This window comes from Geotrypetes seraphini, chromosome 1 (genome assembly GCF_902459505.1).
Source record: "Geotrypetes seraphini chromosome 1, aGeoSer1.1, whole genome shotgun sequence".
Lineage (NCBI taxonomy): Eukaryota > Metazoa > Chordata > Amphibia > Gymnophiona > Dermophiidae > Geotrypetes > Geotrypetes seraphini.
In genome coordinates, this window is record NC_047084.1 from 543,581,754 (window position 1) to 543,599,232 (window position 17,479).

A 17,479-nucleotide genomic window follows, 5' to 3' on the forward strand; every position below is an offset into this window, starting at 1 on the left:
GTCCCAGCGGGCTCACAATGTATCTAATATACCTGGGGCAATTGGGGGACTAAGGTCCAAATTCTGTAACCAGCGCCTAAAGTTAGGCATCTATTTTGGGGACGCCCAACTAGATAGGCGCCTTTCTAAATTGAATAAGAAGCTCAATTAAGCTTTTTAATCAGCACTAATTGAAACATAGCCGCCTATCAAGAAAGCGCGATTCTGTAACAAGGCGCCTCTAAAAATTTAGGCGGCCTTCAAAAAAATAGGTGCTATGCATGCTAGGTATGGGCGTGGCTACATGTTAGGCGCCTTGTTGCAGAATCGCTGCTCTTAAGCGTTCTTAAGCGCTCAGCTAGGCGCCTAAATATAGTTGTGCCTAGAGCTGGCCTATTTCTTGGGCGCCTCCAAAATAGGTTCCGCTCAGCGTGATTCATTAAACAGCACCCAATTTTACTTGAATCGCGCTGAACAATGCCTAAATAGGCGCCTAACTTTTGGGCGCTTCTTATAGAATTTGCCCTTAAACTTGCTCAGGGTCTGAAAAAGCAGCGTGGGTTTGAACCTATAACCTCAGAGTGCTGAGGCTGTGTCTTTAACCACTGCTGATATTCATATTTCTGCCCCCGGAGTTGTCACATTTCCTGTGAAAGATAAAGGCCATCCTCAAAGTTGGCATTTTTGAGCCTCCTGAGAATCAGCTTCATGATCATGTGGACCTGCAACACCCTGCACAGAACTGATTCACTGCTGGATACACTGGTGTGGCGAGGCACCTGGGGAGGTGCCCCCCCCCCCCCCACTGCACACGCATCCCCTTCCATTCCCTCATACCTGTTTAGCTTTCCTGGTGCGAATGGCATCTCCAATTTGCTGCCCACGCTGGCTCTCCCTCTGATGTCATTTCCTAGTCATGTGACCCGGATGTAACATCAGAGGGAGTGCCAAGGCCAGCACAAGCAGAGGTACAGTTGGGTGGGGGGAGGGGGAAGTGAAGGTACATGTGCAGTGGGGGAGGAGTGGGAAGAGGCAGAGAGGAGGAGAGGTGCTGGCTTCCCCCCCCAAGATAGCGCCCAGGGCAGTCTGTCAACACCCCCCCCTTACTACATCACTGGTTGGATGAAATACCAGTGTCATGGACTGAGATAAAGACTGGTACTGTGTTTCTGCACACACATACCAATGGGCAATGCCAAATATAGCTAAAGAACATTGCCTGGAACTTGAGAGTACACTGAGGACACCTGAAATTTGTACTTTTTTGTGCACTTACCATTTACTGTGATCTATTTGTACGAACATCTTAGAACTACTGTGTTTCTCCAAAAATAAGACACTATCTTATATTAATTTTGGGCCCAAAAAAGGCACTAGGTATTATTTTCAGGGAGGTCTTATTTTTCTTTCATGTACAATGATCATCTCTCCCTTGTTCTCCTTCATCCCAATTCTTCCTATTTCCTTTCTCTCCCCCACATGTGCAGCATCTTTCTTCCCCTCTCACCCATCCCCTTGTGCAGTATCTTTCTATCCCTCCCTGCCATCCCTTGTGCAGCAGAACCCTTGCAGCTTCTATCCCTCCCTTCCTCCCATCCCCCCATGTAGCATCTTTCTATCTCCCCCATGGCCGCACACCCCCTTTCTCCTACCCCCCCGACCCATCTCTCCATCCCATCCCAACCGTGAGACAGAAATACCTTATAACAAACCGGCAGCGTCGGCAACAATCTAGACAGGCTGCTTTGCAACCTGGGCTATTCCTCTGCCGCATCACTGATGACATCATTAGCAACGTGGCATAGGAACGACCCAGGCCACAAAGCAGCCTGTCTAGATTGCTGCCAATGCTGCTGGTTTGTTATAAGGTATTTATTTCTGTCTCGAGGTTTGAATGGGGGGGAGAGATGGGTTGGTGGGGGGAGGGGGAAGGGGAAGCGCTGCTGCTGCTGCTGCTGCCGGTGACTAGGGCTTATTTTCTGGGGTAGGGCTTATATTAAAACCTACCCCGAAAATCATGCTTCAGCTTATTTTCAGGGAAACATGGTAGTAGGACTCAAACATTGGCAAGACTAAAAAATGTAACTGTAACAAGAGCTGATGTTTCTGCATCTCCGTATAATGTTACTTTGCAATACTCGAAAGGGCAGCCCCGGTGCAAACTAACTGAACATTTTGTAATAGCCCATTGCAACAGAACAAATGTTAAGGCAGAAATAATGGATAAGATAATGAAACCAAAGATTCTTTAGAAGAACTACCGTATTTTCGCGGATATAACGCGCACCCGTGTAAAACGCGCACACGGGTATAGCGCGCAGAAATCACTATGACATGTACAAAAACTTTTGTATACCGCGCTCACGGGTATACCGCGCATGATGCCCGACGCTCCTTTCGCCCGCCCTGACTTTCCGTGCGCTGTCCCGACTCTCCGTTCACCCCCCCTGACTTCCGTGCACTGCCCTGACTTTCCGTGCGCTGTCCCGACTCTCCGTTCACCCCCCCCTGACTTCCGTGCACTGCCCTGACTTTCCGTGCGCTGTCCCGACTCTCCGTTCACCCCCCCTGACTTTCCGTGCACTGTCCCCCCTTGAAGTCCTGTCCCCCCTTGAAGGTCTGTCCCCATCCTGAAAGCCTGATGCCCCCCCCGACGTCCGATACATCCCCCCCCCGGCAGGACCACTCGCACCCTCACCCCGAAGGACCGCCGACTCCCCAACAATATCGGGCCAGGAGGGAGCCCAAACCCTCCTGGCCACGGCGACCCCCTAACCCCACCCCGCACTACATTACGGGCAGAAGGGATCCCAGGCCCTCCTGCCCTCGACGCAAACCCCCTCCCCCCAACGACCGCCCCCCCCAAGTACCTCCGCCCGTCCCCCAGCCGACCCGCGACCCCCCTGGCCGACCCCCACGACACCCCCACCCGCCTTCCCCGTACCTTTGTGTAGTTGGGCCAGAAGGGAGCCCAAACCCTCCTGGCCACGGTGACCCCCTAACCCCACCCCGCACTACATTACGGGCAGGAGGGATCCCAGGCCCTCCTGCCCTCGACGCAAACCCCCTCCCCCCCAACGACCGCCCCCCCCAAGAACCTCCGACCGCCCCCCCAGCCGACCCGCGACCCCCCTGGCCGACCCCCACGACCCCCCCACCCCCCTTCCCCGTACCTTTGGTAGTTGGCCGGACAGACGGGAGCCAAACCCGCCTGTCCGGCAGGCAGCCAACGAAGGAATGAGGCCGGATTGGCCCATCCGTCCTAAAGCTCCGCCTACTGGTGGGGCCTAAGGCGCGTGGGCCAATCAGAATAGGCCCTGGAGCCTTAGGTCCCACCTGGGGGCGCGGCCTGAGACACATGGTCGGGTTGGGCCCATGTGCCTCAGGCCGCGCCCCCAGGTGGGACCTAAGGCTCCAGGGCCTATTCTGATTGGCCCACGCGCCTTAGGCCCCACCAGTAGGCGGAGCTTTAGGACGGATGGGCCAATCCGGCCTCATTCCTTCGTTGGCTGCCTGCCGGACAGGCGGGTTTGGCTCCCGTCTGTCCGGCCAACTACCAAAGGTACGGGGAAGGGGGGTGGGGGGGTCGTGGGGGTCGGCCAGGGGGGTCGCGGGTCGGCTGGGGGGGCGGTCGGAGGTTCTTGGGGGGGGCGGTCGTTGGGGGGGAGGGGGTTTGCGTCGAGGGCAGGAGGGCCTGGGATCCCTCCTGCCCGTAATGTAGTGCGGGGTGGGGTTAGGGGGTCACCGTGGCCAGGAGGGTTTGGGCTCCCTTCTGGCCCAACTACACAAAGGTACGGGGAAGGCGGGTGGGGGTGTCGTGGGGGTCGGCCAGGGGGGTCGCGGGTCGGCTGGGGGACGGGCGGAGGTACTTGGGGGGGGCGGTCGTTGGGGGGAGGGGGTTTGCGTCGAGGGCAGGAGGGCCTGGGATCCCTTCTGCCCGTAATGTAGTGTGGGGTGGGGTTAGGGGGTCGCCGTGGCCAGGAGGGTTTGGGCTCCCTTCTGGCCCGATATTGTCGGGAAGTCGGCGGTCCTTCGGTGTGGGGGTGCGAGTGGTCCTGCCGGGGGGGGGATGTATCGGACGTCGGGGAGTCGGCCGGGCAAGAGGGCTTGGGCTCCCTCTTGCTCCGATCGTGGATGCGGGTGCGGGTGGGAGCGCGTGCGAGCGGTCGTTCGGGGTGGGGGTGCGAGCGGTCCTGCTGGGGGGGTGAATCGGGCGTCGGGCGGGGTGGGAACTATGTTTAAAAACTTTTGTATACCGCGCTCAGGCATATAACGCGCGAGGGGTATGCGCGGTAGGTAAAAACGCGTATAACGCGCGCGTTATATCCGCGAAAATATGGTACTGTATATGTAGGAATTTTTTCAGATTAGGAAAATATTATAGAATTATTTAGCCTTAAATTTTGTATTAGTCAAAGTGTTATAGGCCTAGTTATTCTGCTTTTATTGTATCTGTGTTTTAAGTGTAATATATGGTGCTTAGAGTACCTCTGAGAGCTTAACTTTCAAGAGGTAGAATGATGGACACTACAACAAACAAAATACTTGAAAGTTAGGCACTAGCATAGGCCACATTTCATTCGTATCTGATAAGCACCATTGTCCACAGTGCTAGGAGCTTGCAAACAGGGATTTTTTCTCTCTTTCTTCCTCTTATGGTCCTATGCTTTCCCAATGGACCGCCTAAGTTGAGGGAAGAATTATACTGCTTTTGTTCTCTTTGGTGTACTTTTTCTTACATTTTTCTTTGGTATACTTTGTTGAAATGTGTTCTCCTTCCAAGCTTGCTCCCCAGTCAGATTTCTGAAGATATGCTGAAAGGGTTAGAAGTCTGCTATTATATTTATGCCTGTTCACTTGGTGAGGGTCGTAATCATGGACAGCTGTAAAAATCTGCAGTTCCTGACTTATTCTGGTTGAGTGGTCATATGCACCTATCGGAGAACACACAGAAAGAACCATAAGCCAGCAACCAGCGGCCTGCAGCTTATAAGAACATAAGAATTGCCACTGCTGGATCAGACTAGTGATCCATCATGCCCAGCAGTCCGCTCACGTAAGCGGCCCTTTGGTCAAAGACCAGCGCCCTAACTGAGACTAGCCCTACCAGCGCACATTCTTGTTCAGCAGGAACTTGTCTAACTTTGTCTTGAATCCCTGGAGGGTGTTCTCCCCTATGACAGATTCCGGAAGAGCGTTCCAGTTTTCTACCACTCTCTGGGTGAAGAAGAACTTCCTTACATTCGTATGGAATCTATCCCCTTTCAACTTTAGAGAGTGCCCTCTCATTCTCCCTACCTTATCTACTGAGTCTCTCCCCTTCAGTACCTTGAATATTTTGATCATGTCCCCTCTCAGTCTCCTCTTTTCAAGGGAGAAGAGGCCCAGTTTCTCTAATATTTTGCTGTACGGCAGCTCCTCCAACCCCTTAACCATCTTAGTCACTCTTCTCTGGACCCTTTCGAGTAGTACCATGTCCTTCTTCATGTACTGTATGCAGTACTCCAGGTGACGGCACACCATTGCCCGGTACAGCAGCATGATAACCTTCTCCAATCTGTTCATGATCCCCTTCTTTATTATTCCTAGCATTCTGTTCGCCCTTTTTACCACCACTGCATGTTGCGTGGATGGCTTCATCGACTGAGTCTAACCCAAACCAAGTCCCATTTTAAAATTGATAGCTTTGATTATTTGTCAGGACCCAACTTCCTAAATTAACAGTGTCATGCTAATCTCTAGCCATGTTCAAATCCAGACTAGGAAGTCACCATTTTGAGTTTGTTTTTATATCTTGGCCACTTACCACCATATTCTGCTAAAACCTCTTGTCAAATATGTTTTCTCTTGACTAGATTGTAAGAGCTGTGAAGCAGGAACTCTTTTATATATATGTTTAATGTTTAATTAACATTTGATATCTCACTTAAGCATATTACAGATCTAAGTGGTTTACAATAAAATAAAATTAGTTACATGGAACTTCTCTATCTATCCCGAAGGCTCACAATCTAGCTAAAGTACTTGAGTAAATAATTATTAAAATAGTAAAGATATAACAAAATTCCAAGAATGGTGAGGGAAAGGTACAATTCACTTAATATAAAAAAGAAAAAATAAGAATAAGTATAAAATTAAATATATGTCTGTGTAACGCAGTGTATGCTTGTTAATGCTTTAGAATTAAGAAGTAGCAGTAGTATTTAAAAATCCAAATTTATATAGAAATGCAAATCCTTTGTAAAAGTAAAATTTGGGCTGCTATTGATCTATTTGATTTGTATTGAAAGTTATTTATATCATTGCTTATTTACTTCTGTAAGTGATTTCGGCTTTTTCTCTATCGTAACCTTAAAATTCAATAAATGTTTTTCTTGGATTTTAAAAAAAAAAATCCATTCTGTGGTTTGGGATGCCTTTGAATGCATAATTGCTTTTGAATATTGGCATGTATGGGTAAAACAACATTCAGAATATATGAAGTATGTGAGACAATTTCAATATGAAATCCTTATACATACTATACTTTCACTAGCCGTCTCTGTCCTATTCCTGTTCTTTTCCCTGTGATGAAAAATATATATGAACTGAAACAACAAATATACTTTTACTCACTAAGGACAGGACAATTTTTAGCTTAGATAACTTAGGCCCCCTTTTATCAAACCTTTTTACTACAGGCCGGCAAAGTAAATGTTCTGACACTCATAGGAATTGAATGGGCTTTGGATTATTTACCTTGCCGGCCCATGGTTTCATAAAAGGGACCCTTATATTGTAAACTGGCTTATATAGGAAAATATTTAAAAGATCCTAATCGGGTGCACAAATTTTCAAGGGGTTTGAAAACTTTGCACCTGCTTTTTATTTTTTTTTTTTGCATGCTCAGTTTGACATATGCAATGCACATATGCTATTTCCTAATTTCACCTAAAACAAGTCTTATAAATGCCTGCCCATAAACTGGCTACAAATGTGTTCATTGTAAATGCCCATGTGCACTTTTTGCTGGATTTAGCATAGGGCATTTTCAGTTAGCCCTTTTACCCATATAAATCTGTATTCATCTAGGTAAATGACCTTTGAAAATTGCTTTCATTATATGTAAGAGTATACTATGTCCCAACTTAAAAAAGGAATGTAATTACAATGAAGCACTGTAGAGTTTGGACGCTCACTACACACAGAAAACATGAGATCTGTGAATCATCTTTATCCTACTTCTGAGTATAGTAAGAATCTATAGCAAACCTTCAAGTAAAAAGCCAGTCACGGCATTTTATAGGGTGAGCTGACTTTCTAATTAGAAACAGAATAGTGATCAGGATCAGAGATAAAATACTTCAAGAATGATCACCATGAGAACAAGAACTCATGCAAGGAAAAGCATTCCAAATTTGCTAGACAGCTGAGAAAACTCAGGCATGGATAACTTCCATGAAGTTAGATAAAAGCCCAATGCTAATACATATTTTTCTACTAAATAAGAGAACTGTATTAAATATGAAAAAATATCACACAAATGGAATATATATTGAACATGAGATGCAGAGCGAATCAGATGTGAATGCAGTTCCCAGTACACAACAAAATGAAAGGAACACAGAACTATTCTGAGCAGGTACAGAACACAGTCAGAGCAAGTGACTATTCTAACATACAAGGCCTGTTCAAAAATGTCCAGGACAGTTTGAATTGTGCACCAACGGGAGGTTCTTTTGAGATGTGCTAGGTGGTGTTGAGTAGCTTGAAACCTCACGAGTAACCTCTTTTTTTTTTTTTCCGTTTGTGGATATCTGTTTTTGTCTCTGAGCTAGAGCAGTTTTTCTGAAAGAGTGTTTTTGTGATCGGCTATTTTCATCATGTACGACTTCAGTGAGCAGTGCTACAGCATGAAGTTCTGTTTTTTTTTTTTTCAAATAATTCTTTATTGATTTTTAAACAAGAACAGTGTTATATAAATAAAAGAACAGTATATTATTGCATTCAGTCATAACACTAATATCTATATAGATAACAGAACTATCATTCAATAATTACATTATTTTGCATATAGTAATAACATAAGAACCAAGTAAATAATATAATATAAAACCAAGTTACCTAAAATATCATTATCAATATTTCCTCCCAACCACCCAACCCCCCACCCTCCCTGGATGTGTAAAGATAAATAAACCAAGAAAAAAGTAAGAAAAAATACAGTATTATATTTGTACAAATGTAGTCAATGGGCACCAAATTTTGTTGAATATTCTACTAAGTCCCCTACACTCCGCATTAATTCGTTCATATTTGTATATAGTATAGTATTTGTATATTTGTATATGAAGTTCTGTTTTAAATCGGTAAGACCACTACAGAAACTTATAAAATTTATTTTTTCATAAATATTTTATTGAAAATTTTATAAGAAACATAACAAATTAATAAATGTAACATGGGTTGTGTGCCTAAGGGCTCCTTCCTGTTACTAAGCTGTGATAGCGGTTTTAGTGCACGCTTAGCATTGAGTTGGTGTTAGTTCTAGCCGCGTAGCGCAGGTTTAGCGCATGCTAAAATCCTGTGCGTGCTAAAAACACTATCGCAGCTTAGTAAAAGGAGCCCTAAATTTATATGCATACATTTAAATTTTAAAACCAATTTGTTAAGAATTCAATTAGCATAAATATTATGCAATAAAATACATAAGTAATAATATAAAAAAGAAATAAAAATTAGTCCTAGCGTATCGCAATAATATAACAAATAACCCAATAAAGTTATTTATTTAAATTATCTAAATAGTCCCCTGTCATGAGTTGTGGAAAATATTTTGAATGTGTCAAAATTCATAAATTTTGCACAAAAACGCGATAACAGTTCGTCCTCAGCCACCTTACTCTCCTGCTGACTTCTTGCTTCCTAAACTTAAATCCACACTGAAAGGAAAGCAATTCAAAACCGTTGAAGACATAAAGCAAAATTCAACGCAGCAACTTTTGGTGATTCCTAAAGATGTATTTAAGGATTGTTTCCAGAAGTGGAAACAACATTGAGAAAAGTGTATATGTAGGGAATGGGAGTACATTGAAGGGGACCCAATGAAATAAGTTGTACGATTGTTTAATAATTTTTTATAAAATCAGTCCTGGAACTTTTTTGAACAGATCTCATATAGTAGGACAGGGTTCATGTATCAGAAATGTTCAAGACTTCATTTGGAAGTCTATATTTTCAGCAGATATTTTCTTTGTAAATGTAGGCGATTAAAATGTAGACACCTATATTTAGGCCACCAATTCATTGGCCTAAATTTAGACCTGGTTAAGGACCTAGCTCTGAAAATTAGGGTGCAAAATTGTAAAATGTGATTGAGACCATTTTTGGTTTGTGTACCTTTAAATAAACCAAATGACAATGACACCAGAATGAATCCAATCCTCTTTCATACTATTCAGTTTTGGCCACAACATGGTCTATAGGGCCAATCATGATGAGGGCATTTTGAGAGAAGGAAAATAAAATAGTATGAGGTACTTCACAAAATACAACTGGAACTTTTTGACTGGCAGCCAAACAGGTTTATTTCTGCTTTAATACTTCCATTAGTAATGGCTGATGTCAACAAACAAATACCGTACTAGCAAACTAGCACTCATTGCAGAGAATCAGCTTCAAGAAAGTCACTGATCTGAAGTTCAAAAAAAATTTATAAATCATCCAAAGAGCAAAATAGAACTCTGAGAAAGAGATAGAGAACACTAGCAGAAAAAGTGTTAAAAAAAAAAAATATCTCAAGCCTTGTAACACTAGAGCCCAAAAGAGACTGACTACATGATCAAAGAGAAATATCAGGGCCAGAGCACTGCAGAAAGAGAGAGAGAGGCTGTATAAGAATATTGTACTTGGTATAAGAGAAAAATGAGTTTTAAAAACCATACAATTCTTTATATGTTGCAAAAAAATTTAGCACTACTAGATTAGCGCTAAATACTATTCTATAAAAATTAGGTCCCTATTGTAGAATCAAGCTTAGCACTGCCTAAGCATGCTTAAGCGGAGCTAAGGTCTCCTTTTACTAAGGTGCGCTAGCGTTTTTAGCGAGCTACACGTAAAAACTAACACTAGCTCAATGATGGCGTTAGCGTCTAGTGTGTGCACTAAAACCGTTAAAGGTACACCTTATTACAAAATATTGTAGCTAATCCACAGCCTATGGGGCTCATAATCGAAATAGAAAAATGTCCAAAAACCAGCCTGTCGGCACTTAAAAGAACATTTCCCAAATACGTCCAAGTGCCGATAATAAAAACGGTTTTGGACATATTTCTAAACGACCTAGGCCTACATAGTGCCGCTGAATGACCAAAGCTAAACGGGGAGTGTCAAGGGAGGGAGTTGGGCGGGACATGGGCTGGCTTAGACTTAGTCGTATAGCATGTATAACCGAAAGTTATACAGCCCAGGATCGAAGGAACTTGGACGTTGCGACTTAGACCATGTAAAACATAGTCTAAGTCACAAAAACCCACCTGCAAACACATAACACAGACCCTCACACACTACCCCAGTGATCACCGACCCCCTACCCCCATAAACTATTAATCACACCTTTAAAATTTAGCCTCCAGACCATCATCACCTGGCCGCCTGGCATAAGAAAGCCTAGTTGTCCAGCACAGAGGCAGCTTAAGTTGTCTTGGGTGTGGGTTTGGGACCCATAGAGAGGAGGACCCATGCCCATAAGCCCCTGTAATCACTCCATTGATACTGAAACATGTGTACTCTCCTATACACCCCCAAAACCCTTTCTTACTGGCATATAAGTGGCTCCTGCAGCCATAAGGGCTATCAGGGTGGTAGATGACAACATGTCACCCTTTTTGTGAAGTTCACAGCAGTGCCCTATAAGATACCCCACTATTTAGATGGCATGTCTGGGTGTTCAGTCCATCACTTTGCAAACCCCTCCCATGTCCAACAGGGCTTGTTCTAGGCGTTTTGGACTTGGACGAAAGGTTGGATGTGGTATAAAGATGGACGATCAAATCGACAGGACGTATAATTAGACGATTTTCGAAAGTAAAAAAAATTTTGGACGTATTTTTCGAAAATGTGTCCTAGGCTGCTTTTTACTTTGGACGACTTGCGAGTTGGACGTAAACGGACTTAGATGTCCTTTTCGATTATGCCCCTCCACTTATTTTATTATATATTCTCTGTTGAATGCTTAGATAATCTTAATTGTAATACGCATTGAACTTTGCAGTATATGCAGAATATAAAATTGTTTTGTATCGTATAACATTTATGCCAGAGTTTTCTTGGCCTAAAATCCTGTGCATAAGTTTAGGTGTCCATCAGATCCTAACTCAAAGTCATGTCCATGATCTGTCCCTATCCATGCTCAATTTTAACTATGCACTTTGCATTAGGGCCTAACTGTTGTAGAATCACTCCTACCAAGTTAGGCACCTATCTTTCAATTAACTCCACTTAGGGCCTGATTCTATAAATGGCACCTAAAATGTAGGTGCTGAGCAGTTTGGCGCTTAGGCACAATTCAGGTTTCAGGTTTATTAAAAATTTGATATACATCCTTATCAAATATCAAAAAGGTTTTACAAAGTATTAAAATTAAAAAAATACACTAAAATCAATTCTCAAAACAGCAACAGGAATACCCACAGACGAACGATGACTTACTGGTACAATAGAATCACACCTAGCGGCGCCTAAAGTAGACTTAGGCATCGACAGGCACACTAACCTTAGGTGTACCATATTTATGCCAGGGTTTTCTTGGCCTAAATACTGGCGCCTGAGAACAAAACATATAAATCAGTCAAAAGTAAATAGCCTGTTCAAAAGCAACAGACTAGAGACCAGTAACCATGATTAAAATAGTACATAAATGACTGAATTCTATATATTGCACCTAAAACTGGTGTTGAAAAATTGCTTAAGACGCATTCTATAAATTTAGGTACCCTTTATAGAATAGTGCTTATGCCCGGGAGCTCCGCCTAACTTTAGGCATGACCATTTGCACTTGATAAAAACATGGCAACACACCTAAAGTTAGGTGTGGATGCCCCTTATTCTATAATTATGCATGCCTCTGATCCATCCATGACCCTCCCATTTCCACACTCCCTTTTTGACACCACGTGTAAATTTTAGACAGGGATTGTGTGCCTAAAATTATATGCATGCATTTAAATTTAAAAACCAATTTGTTAAGAATTCAATTATCAGCGCTAATTGGCTCTTTATTCAATTAAGTTGCACACACAAATTGGGAATGCATCCAAATTTGTGCATACAACTCAAAGCACCATTTATAGAATTCAGGGGAAAATGCAGACAAACAAAACAAATCATACAGTACATTATTAAACTGCAGCAAGTGCTAGTGTGTTCTTACCACATGTTAAAAGGGGAGTGTTTGTCCAGCAGAGATGGACAAACACTTTTTTAGAAGGGATCCCCATCCTAATGTATTTCCCTCCCCTCTTTCCCACCCCTCTTCTTTTATTTTTAATATTTTGATGTAATTTTACATTTCCTGTGTCCCTTTCCCATTGGTCAATGTCAGTGTATTTTGGTTTGTAAAACCCCAGCTATATTATTTTACTGTACTTAATATTGTTTTATTTCTTTTTAGTTATATTTTAGTATAAAACTTATTGTAAATGATTTAGTTATTGTATGGTAGATGGTATATCAAGTAACTAATAAAGTTGGAAACCCTAACTCACTTTAATATAGTCACGCATGAAGACCTTGCAGAGACCATCTAACTTGATCCTTGACCCATGCCCATCCAACTTCTTACTATCTGTCCAAGATGTATACCCTTTTCCCTCCGTATTCGCTGTGATAGGGGATTAACAGAACCACAAATACAGAAAAACCGTGAATAACTTTTTCATGTTATTCGCTGTTTTCTATTAAAAACCATCGTGAATATAGTGAAACCAAAACTAATATGGTGGGAGACCTGGTCTGTTCCAGAAGGAGAGGCAAAACACGGTGAAGAAAGTACTGGGATCAGCGACTTTCTCTGTAAACACTTGGAATCAACGATTTCTCTATGCAAGCTAATGTAATTTGGAGGGAGGAGCCAGCAAGCTAAAAACTGTGAATAATCGAAACCGCAAATGCTGAAACCGCAAATACAGAGGGAGAAGTGTACATAAAATCAATCCTATCTCTAATCAATAACTCCCTCATAACAGGGAAAATGCCCAAAAGCTGGATATCTGCCATCAGACCTATCCTAAAGAAACCCACCTTTGACTCCAAAGAACCAAGTAAATACAGGCCAACCTACCATTCATCTCGATTCATATCAATATGAAGCTCTCTCCACTTACCAATTTGGCTTCAGAACATTCCACAGCACCAAAACAGTCTTAATAGACATTATCAATGACTGCTGGAACCTATTAGACAAGGGGAATGACATATTACTGGTTCTTGACCTTAGTACAGCATTTGACACTATAGATCACCCTCTCCTCCTAACCAGACTTGCTGACCTAGGAATCACCGACATAACACTTTTCTGGCTCTCCTCATTCCTGCATCAAAGAATGCAAACTGTTCTACCTGGTTCTGACAAATCATAGTCAAAATCCATCATATTTGGTGCTTATATGGGGTCACCAAAAAACTTTTTGTGCAGGAATGAGAAAGAAACCAATCAATTTCTAGGTCCAATAACTCTCTCAAAATCATTTCAAAAACTTGTCATGAACACAAATTCACCAAACACTGTTTTGCTTCAATGATATGGTTATAACTTGTATATTGCAAATTATATTATATTAAATTAAGGGGAGAACCTCGGATCCCTGTGCGTTGCTAATTGTTTTAACCGCACTGGAAAGGGAATAATTCTTCACCGGCTCTGGATCCCCCTCCTGCCTACTTATATGGGGTCTCCCAAGGTGCCTTGTTATCCCCTCTACTCTTTAGTCTATATATCAGGCCAGTTATTGACATTGTTCATAAAAATCAAATCAAAATTCATTCATATGCAGCAGACATCAATTTATCCTGCGAGGCATGAATCAAGCCTCCCAACTCTCTAACCTACATAACTGCCTCTCCAACATCAAAAATTGAATGTCTCAAAAAAATACTCAAGCTATACCCACCCATCCTCTTGGGAATTGACCATAGCTTAGGTGTAATACTCTCTTGCTGCATATCACAGGTCATCTCCAGCTTATTTTATTATCTTTTCCAGCTGTGGAAAATTAGATCTTACCTCTCAGAATTGGACTTCACACAACTCATCTATGCCTTTGTTCTCTCTCGCGTGGATTACTGCAACACCCTGTTTAATGGTCTCTCAGCAAAAAACCTAAAGCATTTTCAATGGGTGCAAAATGCAGCAATCCACCTCCTAAAGAATTTCAGCATTTGTGACTCCATCTCTGCCGCACTATGCTCAGCCCACTGTCTGTCCATCAGCAAGTGCAGTGTCTTCAAGGATCTTACACTATCCTACAAAAACTTCAACCATAGGGTACCAAGGTATATATTTGCCAAGCTACAACCTTACACACTCAGATGCACACTTTGATCAACAAATGAGAAATGACTCAGCATACCCCCTGGATGATTCCTCCTACTGGGAACAGCATGCAAGCACTCCTATACCTAATTCCTCCTCAAACTATAGAATTTGCTACCCACACAGATCAGATCAATGGAAAGCCTGATGGACTTCAGGAAAGCAGTGAAAACCTTCCTCTTCCAATGACCCAACCACAGACCAGGCACTCTATATGTAGACTAGAGATCTGCCTTCTCTTGCCTCCACTTCTCTGGATATGACCTTTAGTAACTCTGCATGTGTCCTTCCATGATCTTCCAATGGTATGTGACCTGATTATCATGCCTGTATTGTTCTGCCCCCTTTATATAACCATATCTCATCCTGTGTGTTGATGCTATATTTCTCTTCTGTTTGAAATTTTTTATGATGTCATATAACCTGTCCTGAGCCACAAACTGTCATGTCCGTAGTGCTCCGCTCCCCTGTATATAACCATATCTCCTCCTATATGTTAATGCTGTTCCTCCACTTTTGAACTATGTATATAAACATTTACATAGGCGCTTGGAACATGATAGTCCCTGGTCACTGTGTCCATTGTACCCAATGGAAAATTCAGCCCTGCTGAAATATATCTTTTCAACTGCAGTATTTCAAAAATAAACTAATTTGAAGCAAACTAGCCATAACTTACTTTTTAGAGAAGACACTGGGAAACTGGCATTAGAATTTGTTTGTTCGTGGATTTTTCGCTTGGTGAAGATGTTTTATTTTGTGGATTAATTTTTTGTATTCAATTTCTTTGGTGGACTTGCTTAACACTGAACATTAGTTGTTTTCCTACTTATTTTTCTTTTCTATATGTTTTTGATATTTGAAAGTTTTGATTTTATTGAGTACTCAGCTTTATTGCTATTTTTGATATTGTTCTTGGAAAATTATTTGCAAATTGATAAATTGAAAACTTACAAATACAACTTTATCACTTCAAAATGTTAATCTAGCATTTTCATTATGCTTAATAAATCTGAAAACATACAGTACATGCATGTCTTATAAAATATTTGTGTGTATAGAAATATGACAATACAGTATACTGTATCTTCAAAGCATCTAAGACATACTGTACATTTTAGAAGGAAATCCATGCTTTACGGGGAATAAACCAGTAATTTATGCACGTAACAGAAATCCAAGTTACAATAATTGATCACGGGGGAGATTAGACTCATGGATCATTCCCCATGTGGTTCCTGTTCAGCTTGTAAGCATGCATTAACATTAACAGTTTTCAGACACACCACCATCAAAAAGCTGATTAGACTTAATCGTATTACCAATTGTAATTCCACTTAAGTTATACAGTATGTCATAATTTGTCCTTGCAGACTGATCTGTTTTAGGGAAACTAACCATATGATAAAAAATAGGATAGCATATGATAAAAAATAGTTCTGGAGTTCCTTGTTATAAAGAGTATACAGAAAAGACAGTAACATAGTAAATGACAGCAGATAAAGACCTGAACAGTCCATCCAGTCTGCTCATTAGTTATCTCATTAAAAATACATGATTAAATTAACTTGTCTCTTCTTTGATGTTTCTGGGCCATAGACTAAAGTCCACCTGGCATTATTTAAGGTTCTAACTGTTGAAGTTATTAATACCTTTCAAGTATTTAAAAGTCTGCATCATATCTCCCCTTTCCCGTCCCTCCTCTCCTCTCGAGTCTCTTCTCTTACTTCTTTTGGTTCAAATCCCTTATCATTTTCGGCGCCTTCCTCTGGACCATTGGGCGGTAATATTGATTTCATCCTACTACAGGATGAGCAATGGTTTATTTTTAATCTCAATATAGAGTAGTTGAGTCATATGGCCATAATTTAGAAATGGATCGTTAAGCCATTTCTGTGATTCTTCTTCGTTTGTGCATGAATTGCCAAGGGTTTACTCACCATTTACTTGTTATATACATTCATAGTTTGGCTGTACACTCGTATATGTGCCCAGCATTCGATTCCTCCTTTTTGGATATTCTTTATTGTGGTAATTGTTCAACTGGGATAATTTTCTTTTAGAAATATGTATTGCTTTATTTTGCATAATTTATTTTGTACAAGATTTTTTTCTTAGCTTAAAAATATATGCTCCCTTTTACAAAGCGCCACTAGTGAGCGTTGCATGGCAAAAGTCCCAAAGGCCTTTAAATCCCTATGGGCTTCAGGGCATTTACCAAGCCAACCTACACTAAAGCACTTTGTAAAATGGGGCCATAGTTGAGTTACTATTTAGCTACATTAAAGTGTAAACATTGCTATAATTATTGTTTTTTGTGTGTGTGCTCCTATGATGTGCGCGCCCATATACACACACACACCAATCCATCGTTTTCAATTGGCTTAAATCTTATCAGTATATATATTTTTAACAAGACTTAGGTCCCCTTTTACAAAGCCACATTAGCGATTCTACCTGCGGCAAATGCATCGGAAGCCCATAGAAATTGAATGGCCTTCAGTGCAATTACCACGAAGGAATCACTTCTGCGGCTTTGTAAAAGGAGCCCTTAGCACACAATTTGTTTTCTGCGTTTTATTTTGACATCTTTTTTCAATATATATATAAGGCCATGTGGCCTTTTAATGCATTTTTGCATTTTCTTTTTTGCATGCAAAGAGGTATAAGTAGAGGAGCGGCGTCTAGTGTTTAGAGCTGCTGCCTCAGCCCCCTGGCATTGTCAATTTGGTTCCCGCCTACTCCTTGTGACTCTGGGTAAGTTACTTAACCTTCCTTTGCCCTAGGTACCACAGTTAGATTCTGAGTCTGTCAAGGAGGAGCCAGTCCTTCGCCTAAAAGCTGGATTCTGTAACCGGTGTCTGTCAAAAATAACACCAGTTACAGAATCCACCCCCCCCCCACGACATCGGGGCAAGATGGAGTCCAAGC